Consider the following 10,634-nt stretch of genomic DNA (forward strand, 5'->3'; position numbering starts at 1 on the left):
TTCTAGGATAGAAGACAGACAGACAGACACATACACACACACACACAAAGACACACACATTGTAAAGGCAAAATCATGTTTGCTCATTCAAATCCAGAATCTACCTAATCAACAAAGCATTCAACTGTCAACTTTATTATAACCTTGAGGGTCCTGGTTGCGGGGCATTTTCTGACTATGGGGAATTATCTGGACTTGGAGGAGGAGTGTTCATAGCCTCAAATGCTGTCCTGCCTTTAGCACTATCCCTCTGCTTTAGGATTAGAACGCACTTGATAGACAGGACAGGAAAACCACAAAAGGCTATAGTTGAGTGGGGGCTGCTTGCAGATTGCCAGACCCATGAGATGAAGGCTGTACAAGGTGCATATGCCTCGTACTTGTAAGATGCAAACTGCATAAAGTATATACATGCTTGCAAGATGCATGCCCTACCCTAACCGGTTTGATCTGGTTCTGAGGAGGGGGCGCGAACTGTCTGTGTACCCCTATAGAAGTTATGTTGACCAGAAAGTTCTTTGAGCATTACCATGGAGACATCATCAAAGTGGTTGCTCCCTGAATTCAGTAATAAAGCAACATCATATTCTGATGAACTGACTAAGTGTCATAAATTTCTATGACACAAGCCATGCCTAGTGCTTGTTAATGTATGACCACAGGCCTTGCAGGCCCCGTCGGTCTGAGCTCTGGCAGGCCTGCAATGTTCCACCCAGTGTACTTTTTTTTTTTTTTTTTTTTTTTTTTTTATAAAGATGCATGACACCACTTCCATTTTATTGTAGAACTCGGCAAATTGGAAATGTGTTGTTTACTCAAGGAGGGAGGGGCCACAATATACACATTTTAACACAACACTTTGTTAAACATCAGATCATGTTGAACCATGTACAATGTCAGTCATACAAAAAGGCACAACTTGTTTAAGGCGGCAAAATAAGATTACATGACCTGATCAGAAGCAAAAAACATCAACCAAAGCTGCTCAAGATGTCATGGCCTTAAGGGGAGAGGGAAAAAAAACCACACACACACACACACACACACACATACACACACATACACACACATACACACACACACCTAAATCGCAGCTTAGATGCAGTATTAAACTCTAGCATTAAATTTAGTTTATAAAAAATCGTGATGAAAAAAAAATCTGCATATATAACAAAGCAACTTTCCGTTATCCATCCTGTTGGCTCTTGGAACAAAAGCATCATGGCTTAGCAGAACTTCCATCTGTTCCCACACTGGTTACACAACACAAATGTGGTCATGGGTTCATCTGCACTGCGTGTCTGGACCTGCGTATAGGTACAGTTCTTCCCTTTGCATTTCCCGCAGACAAACATGTCCGTCTCAGTGCCGCCTACTTTGGACAGCTGGTGCTCCCGGATGGACTCCTTGGTCAGCGCCTTCCTGATCTCCTTGAGCTCTGCACTCGCCATTTCCTCTGCAGTCATAGTGGCAATGCGCTCTGGAGAGATGTTCCCACAGAGCACGTTGCGACGTAGATCTGGGTTCTTCTGGTCCTTCAGGTTGGAGATCCGGCTCCGTAGCCTGGCCTTGTACTTCATGTCTGTAGATTTGAAGTCCTGGTAGATGCATTCTTCAATCTGTGCAGCCAAATGCTCACAGTTTGCTCCAATGGTTTTGTAATCATCGTCCGTCTTCAAGGCGGCCACAAGGAGCTCCCGGCACTTAGTCCGAACGTTGTCAGTTGTGACGGGCGTCGGGGGGAAGGACATGAACTTTGGAGTGGTTGGTGTCTTTGGCATGTCTTGTGTTTTGCTTGAGCTCTGGTCACTTGAGCCTGGACTTCCTGTGGAAGATGATGTCAGGGGGGAGCAATCTTTTTTTTTCTCTTCTGGTTTGCTTTCTGAACCATCTTGCAATTTCTTCCAGGATTTGATGAGCGATTTCGCCAAGGTCTGCACCTCTTCCTCTGTACTTTGCTTTCTCACTGCGTTCACTGACATACCAATTCTGGTGGACTGCAGCGTTTCTAAAGACATTTTCATGTTTTTCAATTCCTTCAGCAAGTCTATGGCACCATCCGTATTCTTCTTTTGCACCATCTTATCTAGCTTTTTAGCGATGCGCTCCACTTCTTGGTCCTTCGCCATTTTTTTTTTTTTACCGTTTACGTTTCTTCGCAGCCGTTTTGCCGCACGCTACACTAACACCTCCATCTGTCTTTAAAGGTAATCGTTCCCTAAACCTCCTTTGCAGCCCAGCCGAATGCAGCGCTGCCGCAGTGACGCGCTCGTTTGACAGAGTTTCCCAAAAAGCAGAAGGGGACCATTGGATTTGTAGTCCGCGGGTCGCACAGGCCCGGGCTGTTTCTCACGCTCACCCAGTGTACTAAGGCAAAGGTCCACTGGCTGTGACAAGACTGGACCAAAATCACCAGATCACTACATCAAAAGGGACACCTCACCCCCACTGGGCAGCCAGAACCCTGCAGCCAAATTCCAGTGACAAGATCTGGCTGTGTCAAGACTCAGATGCATCCTACACTCGCTAACTCACCCTGACACAGGAGGTATTACCCCAGACTAACATTAGGGACACTTACACCCATGTTTGTTCTCGTTTGAATGGTCACAGTACAACGGGCACAATACTCTCAACCTTAAAGCAGTATGTTCTCACGTAAGAGAAATATAGAAAGTAAGACTAAATCCACCAAAGTGGAGGATCTTATCACCTGCTGGAACAAAGGAATTCTCACATTCCTCCTAAAGCAATTAGATTGGCTGAGGGTCTGAGAACACTGAGGGTCTCCAGGACACACACACAAGATCAAAACAGTCCGTAAAATAATCAATCACAATATGTGGTCAGGAATTTTAGTCTTCAAAGACATCCCGTGGGGCCCGGGCAGGCATAGCCCGAAAGAGGCACGCGGGACTGTCCCCAGGTGGGCCCACCACCCGCAAGGGGAATGTCAGGGGTTCGGTGCATTGTGGATCGGGTGGCGGCCAAGGGAGGCCCTGCCGGTCCGATCCCCGGCTGACAAAACTGGCTCTCAGGACATGGAATGTCACCTCTCTGGTGGGGAAGGAGCCTGAGCTTGTGCATGAGGTTGAGAAATATCGACTAGATATAGTCGGGCTCACCTCAACACATAGCATGGGTTCTGGAACCAATCTCCTGGAGAGGGGCTGGACGTTCTTTTCTTCTGGAGTTGCGGCGGGTGAGCAATGCCGGGCTGGGGTGGGAGTACTGGTGGCCCCACAGCTCGCTGCTATAATGACCTAGTTTACCCCGGTGAACGAGAGGGCTGTTTCCCTGTGCCTTCGGGTCGGAGATAGGGCTCTGACTGTCATCTGCGCTTATGCGCCGAATGTCAATTCAGAATACCCGGCCTTCTTGGATTCCGTTAGCGGTATGCTGGTTAGAGTGCCATGAGGGGATTCCATCATTTTGCTGGGGGACTTCAATGCTCACGTGGGCAATGACAGTGTGACCTGGAGGGGGCTGATTGGGGGAACGGCCTCCCTGATCTGAACCCGAGTGGTGTTCTGTTATTGGACTTCTGTGCAATGCATGGTTTGTCCATAACGAACACCATGTTCGAGCATAAGGGTGTCCATAGGTGGACATGGTATGAACATGCCCGGGGCTACAGGTCGATGATCGATTTCATAATCGTATCATCTGATCTGCGGCCTTCCGTCTTGGACACTCGGGTAAAGAGAGGGGCAGAGCTGTCAACTGATCACCACCTGGTGGTGAGTTGGCTCAGGTGGCGGGGGAGGAAGCCGGTCAGACCTGGTAGGCCCAAGCACATAGTGAGGGTCTGCTGGGAATGTCTGGCAGAAGCTCCTTTTCGCCGGAGCTTTAACTCGCACCTCCGGCAGAATTCCAACTGCATACCAGGGAAGGTCGGGGACATTGAGTCTGAATGGACACTGTTCCAGACCTCCATTGTGGAAGCGGCCGTACGGAGTTGTGGCTGCAGGGTGGTCAGTGCCAGTCCTGGCGGTAACCCCCATACCCAATGGTGGACACCAGAGGTGAGGGGGGCTGTCAAGCTGAAGAAGGAGGCTTACCGGGAATTATTAGTCCGGGGGTCTCCAGAGGCAGTCGATTGGTATCGGCAGGCCAGGCGGAATGAGGCTCCGGCAGTCGCAGAAGCAAAAACTCGGGCGTGGGAGGAGTTCGGTGAGGTCATGGAAAGTGACTTTCGGTCGGCCTCAAAAAGGTTCTGGCATCCGGAATATCAGGAGGGGGAAGCAGCTCCTGATTCCTACTATTTATAGTGGGGAGGGGGTGCTGTTGACCTCACCTGGGGACATCACCCGGAGGTGGAAGGAATACTTTGAGGACCTCCTCAACCCTGCCTCAGATACATCTACGCACACTGCCTTTGAGACATCTGAGGGCACAGAGCCCGAGGGTGCTGGGGGGGACTTGCCCATCACTGAGGCTGAGGTGGCCGGGGTGGTTGGGGAGCTACGTGGTGGCCGGGTCCCGGGGGTGGACGAGATCCGCCCAGAAGGGCTCTAGATGTTGTGGGGCTGTCGTGGCTGACACGCCTTCTCAACAGTGCGTGGAGGTCAGGGACAATTCCGCTGGATTGGCAGACCGGGGTGGTGGTCCCCTTATTTAAGAAGGGGAACTGGAGGGTGTATTCCAACTACAGGGGGATCACACTTCTCAGCCTTCCTGGGAAAGTCTATTCCAGGGTAAATGGTAAATGGACTGCATTTATATAGCGCTTTTCTACTCTTACGAGTACCAAAGCACTTTACAATTTATGCCTCACATTTACCCATCCACACTCACATTCATACACCGGTGGCAGAGGCTGCCATGCAAGGCGCCAACCAGCTCACCGGGAGCAATTAAGGGTTCAGTGTCTTGCTCAAGGACACTTTGATGGGGACAGGACGAATCAGGGCTCGAACCTGCAACCCTCCAGTTGCCGAACAATAGCATTAACCCCTGTGCCACCACAGGGGGTTGTGCCATGTACTGGAGAGGAGGGTGAGATCGATAGTCGAATCTCAGATTCAGGAGGAACAATGCGGTTTTTGTCCTGGCCGTGGAACACTGGTCCAGCATTATACCCTCGCAAGGGTACTGGAGAGGGCCTGGGAGTTTGCCTATCCAGTCTACATGTGTTTTGTGGATTTGGAAAAGGCTTATGACCGGGTACCCCAAGGTGCTCTGTGGGGGGTGCTTCGGGAGTATGGGGTCCGGGGTCCACTGTTGTAGGCGATTCAGTCCCTGTATGAACAGGGCAGAAGCTTAGTCCGCATTGCCGGTTATAAGTCGGACATGTTCCCAGTTCGGCTTGGGCTCTGCCAGGGCTGCCATTTGTCATTGATCCTGTTTATAATATTTATGGACAAGATTTCTAAGCGCAGTCAGGGTGTTGAGGGTGTCCAGTTTGGTGGCCTCAGGATTGCCTTGTTGCTTTTTGCAGACGATGTCGTCCTGTTGGCTTCATCTGCTGGGGACCTCCAGCGTGCTCTGGGGCGGTTCGCAGCCGAGTGCGAAGCGGCGGGGATGAAGATTAGCACCTCCAAATCCTAGATCATGGTTCTCAGCCGGAAACGGGTGGATTGCCCTCTTCAGGTCAGGGAAGACGTACTGCCTCAAGTGGAGGAGTTTAAGTATGTCGGGGTCTTGTTCACGAGTGAGGGTAGGCGAGATTGGGAGCTGGATAGACGAATCGGAGCGGCGTCTACAGTTTTGCAGGTGCTTAACCGGTTCGTCGTGGCTAAGAAAGAACTGAGCCGAAAAACAAAGCTCTCAATTTATTGGTCCATCTTCGTCCCTACCCTCACCTATGGTCATGAGCTATGGATAATGACCGAAAGAATGAGATCGCGAATACAGGCGGCCAAAATGAGGTTTATCCGCAGGGTGTCTCCCTTAGGGATAGGTTGAGAAGTTCGGATATCCGGGAGGGCCTCAGAGTAGAACCGCTGCTTCTCCACATCGAAAGGGGCCAGTTGAGGTGGTTTGGACATCTGGTGCGGATGCCTACCCAGAGAGGTTTTCCGTGCATGTCCTACAGGGAGGAGGCCCCGGGGCAGACCCAGGACTCGTTGGAGGGATTATATCTCTCGGCTGGCCTGGGAATGCCTCGGCGTCCTCTCCGAGGAGCTGGTAGAGGTAGCTGGGGAGAGGGAGGTCTGGGTATCTCCCTGCCGGCCCCTGGAGGATGGGCTCCCCCTTTGAGTCTGGTCCCTCCCAAGGTTTCTTCCTTCTAGGGAGTTTTTCCTTGCCACTGTCGCCTATGGCTTACTCACTGGGGGCTTTGGGTGGGGATGCTGTAAAGCGCTTTGGGACAATGTAATGTTGTGATAATGCGCTATACAAAAATAAATTTGTTGTTGTTGTTGTATCTCTCCTGAAGCTGCTACCCCCGCAACCCGAACCCCGGACAAGCGGTAGATGATGGATGGATGGATGGACATCCCGTCACTTGGTCTGGAATACTTAAGAAAGAGCTCCAGAGTAGTCAGAGCTCCCACATGCTGCGTGAATCTACATCTGTAATCAGATATTTTCTGCAGTTACTCTGTGTCCACTCAGCTGAGGTATGTAATTGTTGTATTGTTTTTGATTGGATGGTATACTTTAGGAATTGAGGCCACATGTTTGAATTACATTAATGTTATATTTTGTTAAATTGATGTGTCTTGTATTAATTGCGAATAAACTGTGTTTTGATTACTAATTGGCTGTCTGACTTTGCTAACCTCTGCATGTTTCCCATAGACTGCGTTTATTTCTAACGCTCTCTTGTAGCCTCTGACTTGACCCCGTTTCTCCAAGACCCAATGCGACTGCCCAAGTTGAGTTATGATGAATACCGGCTCAGCCTCTGTGGCGCGCACAAGTGGAGTTACGGCAAGTGTCGGCTGAGTCTCTGAGGAGTTATATAGGTCGCCGGGCCCAAACAGTTGTCTAGGCTGACATTGTATTATGTTGTAGGGATTTCCCACCTTCTGAACCGAGTCCTACGTAGCAGACCAATGGATCGCCCTCTCGGCCAAGGCGAATCCGGTGTACTCCACCGTCCGGGATAAATGGGAGTTCAGCAATAGAAGGCACAGCCCAGGAGTAATCTGAATAACAGAAACGTCATGACTAAAACACCATAAAATGTCTTTAATTAAATTGGAGTCAGATATAATTCGGTTTTACCTAAAAGGGTAAGTAACTTTGCAGGAGCGCTCGGAAGGACCTGCACTAGTGATGCGCATGTCGGGTATTTTTCCAACCCGCGGGTCCCGCTTTTATGAAATTATTTGGCCTGCCCCAGCCCGCCCCACAAATAAAGTGACAATTTCTTTACCCGCCCCAACCCGACCCGCGGGTTACCCGCGGGGCCCGCGGGTTACGAGACGACCCGCGCATCACTAACCTGCACGCATTCCAAGCCTTCAGCTGTCCAATTGGATTCCTAAGGATTTCCTAAGCATACTTTGTGGACAGGCGGATATTCTGTTGTGTTCAGCATCTCCTATATTATACATGAAGTATCTGGTGTCAAAAAGCAATACCTAAGGTTGGTAAAGATGTGAATGTGATGTGTGAAATGTGGAGCTGAAGAAGGGTGTTCAAATAAATAATAGAATGTGATGAAAAGGCTTACTTGCTAAATTGTGGAATACCCTCCAAGGCTGTGGTGTTTCCATATTTATAACATCAAATATATATCATCAGAATAAAGAAAAAGCATTCACTTTATGAATAAATGAGAAATCAGAACACTTTCAGTCCTGCTCTCCTTATTTGCACAGTTTGCATACAAATGTGTGTCCAACACAGGGAGGCCTCTGGCAGATACTAGGAATAAATTTTAGGTTTGACTTTTTGACATAAAATGAAGTTATGTTTTGCTGTGGGGATCCCTATACGAAATGTATGGCTTTAAAAATGAGGAGAATCTGTGTGTGGGTGTGCATACACTCAAGGTTAATTAATATAGAATACTTTTTAAAATATATATTAAACAAGCAACCTACTATTCCATGATAAATAAGTACAGGTCATGCTGACTGGATAAACAGAGGCCAGTGTGAATTTTCACCCTACCCAGTGGTGGATTCAGGCAGTTTGAAGGGCAGGGGTGAAAAAATAAAAGGGCATCACATTCTGTCCACTAGAAGGGCACTTCATACCAGCACCCTTTTCCATTTTAGAAGGGTACCCATAGGGACCACTTAGACCACTGTAAGGGCACCTTATACGGCACTGCATCACATTCTCTCAACTAGAAGGGCACTTCATACTGGCATCTGTTTCCATTGGAAGGGTACCCATAGGGACCACTTAGACCATTGTAAGGGCACCTTATACGGCACTGCATCACATTCTCTCCACTAGAAGGGCACTTCATACTGGCATCTGTTTCCATTGGAAGGGTACCCATAGGGACCACTTAGACCATTGTAAGGGCACCTTATAGGGCACTGCATCACATTCTCTCAACTAGAAGGGCACTTCATACTGGCATCTGTTTCCATTGGAAGGGTACCCATAGGGACCACTTAGACCATTGTAAGGGCACCTTATACGGCACTGCATCACATTCTATCCACTAGAAGGGCACTTCATACTGACGTCTGTTTCCATTGGAAGGGTACCCATAGGGAACACTTAGACCACTGTAAGGGCACCTTATAGGGCACTGCATCACATTCTCTCCACTAAAAGGGCACTTCATACTGGCATCTGTTTCCATTGGAAGGGTACCCATAGGGACCACTTAGACCACTGTAAGGGCACCTTATACGGCACTGCATCACATTCTCTCCACTAGAAGGGCACTTCATAACAGCACCATTTTCCATTGTAAGAGCACCTGATAGGGCACTGCATCACATTCTCTCAACTAGAAGGGCACTCATTAAACACTTCATCAGATTCTTTTGGTCTATAGGGCACATCATCATATAAAGAGGGTACCCTAGACAGTACTAAATCATGTGAAGGGCAGCCAACAGCAGCGTTTTCACCACTCTAATGTGCACTTTTTTAGCAACGATTTTTTTCCGGCATGGAGGCATGGGGGATGGGGGGAGCTATTGCTTGAGTCCATCAGTGACCCTACTCTTTTACCAACTAAGTCATCGTGTGATTTGTGAAGAATTACCATTTTAATATCCGGAAAGCATTTGAAATTTTTTTAAATGCCAGGCAAGACAATAAAATACCAAACTTCAGGTGATTCACTGTTCCGTGTATGTCCTGCATTTATTTACCATGGACAGGAACAGTGATGTTGGCATTTATAATTTCTGCTAAAACAATTACAGTTATTTTTGCATGTGCCCTAACCCTCAGGGTCAAATAGCTATTTTGTTAATGCATATTCAAACTAGAGGCTAAATGACTCTATTCTCTTTGTATTTGTGTCGCTTCCATAAATATGTTTATTCCAAAAATCTTTCTCGTTGATGAGGATTCTGTATCTTAAAAGGTTGTCATGCGGTGATGTTTGCAGCACCCAAGGGTGTAGTAAGAGATGACTGGGGGGGGTGAGTCTTTATTGGGGGGGAGGGGGGCTGGTGGCAAATTTATATATAATATAAAAAGCTATTCATAACTTAAATACACATTTAGTTGGGGATTTAAAAAACATTTTAGGAGGACTAAAGCCCCCCTAAAATAGGCCTACCAACGTCCCGGGTTACACCTATGTGACAGTGATACTGATTATGCATGTCCTGTTCATTTCCTGCCTTGAATCTGGCCCTAGTTTTTGCATGTGTCTCATGATCTGCCTCCATCATCTCCTTGATGGCCTGGCATTCTGTCCAGAAAGTCTTCTGCATTACTCTGTATGTTTCTTAAGCTCTATGGTCCTGTAAATAGATATATCAAAAACATATGGTCACGGTACTGCTTATTTACATGCAAGTGTTTTTGGGTTTATTAAAATTCCATTGTGATGTCAGCAACACTTTAGTAATGGGGTTTTATGGTATTTGCTCTGGCCCAAATATCCAACAAAAAGAGCACAATTTCAAGAAATGTAGGGGACTTCTTTCATGCTAGTGAAAACCTGTATTTCTTCTTGTTTCAGGCAGTATAACTGGAGTCATGGGTTAGTTGTTTCCACCTGCATTTTCTGACTGAGTCTGGGCATTTAGTTTGTCAGCTAAACAAAGCCCATGCTGCTGCGTGACGATAAATCGTTCCCGTCATACCCCATAATAAATGACTGTACCTTGTAAAATCCCTGCTACTAGCGACTGTTTATTGTTCCAGCCACAGGGATTGTCCTGGGGTGTCGGGAGGGTGGCGTTATGTGAATGTTCTTCAGACGCTCATTAGATGCCAACAATAAAGAATGTATGGATACTAGCTTATAATTTGACAGTTATAGCAACTGGGAAGCAAATACAAGGAAGACACATTGGCTGGTGCCTCACAGTGTGATGAAGCTGAGGTATAGTATGAGGCAGAGATGATTCATAGGCGAATCAACTAAAGAATGTGGGGACAATGTTTACAAACCCCCCAACAAAGCCAGTGTATGTACGTAGGAGCAGGCTGGACCCGGGATGAGCTCAGAGGTCCGCTGTGGCCTTTCACTGCCCTCATCCCCATAAAGCCAGTGTCTCACGTGGCCTGTGCTTTAAAAGCATGATGGTGCC

At 47.8% G+C, this 10,634-nt stretch overlaps 1 pseudogene; it reads right to left on the reverse strand.

Annotated features, from left to right (window-relative positions):
• Nucleotides 1-756: 756 nt before the first annotated feature.
• Nucleotides 757-2,348, reverse strand: LOC140581653 (transcription elongation factor A protein 2 pseudogene; annotated as a pseudogene).
• Between the last annotated feature and the right edge of the window lie 8,286 nt (nucleotides 2,349-10,634).

Source organism: Paramormyrops kingsleyae, chromosome 22 (assembly GCF_048594095.1).
Source record: "Paramormyrops kingsleyae isolate MSU_618 chromosome 22, PKINGS_0.4, whole genome shotgun sequence".
Taxonomy (NCBI): Eukaryota; Metazoa; Chordata; class Actinopteri; order Osteoglossiformes; family Mormyridae; genus Paramormyrops; species Paramormyrops kingsleyae.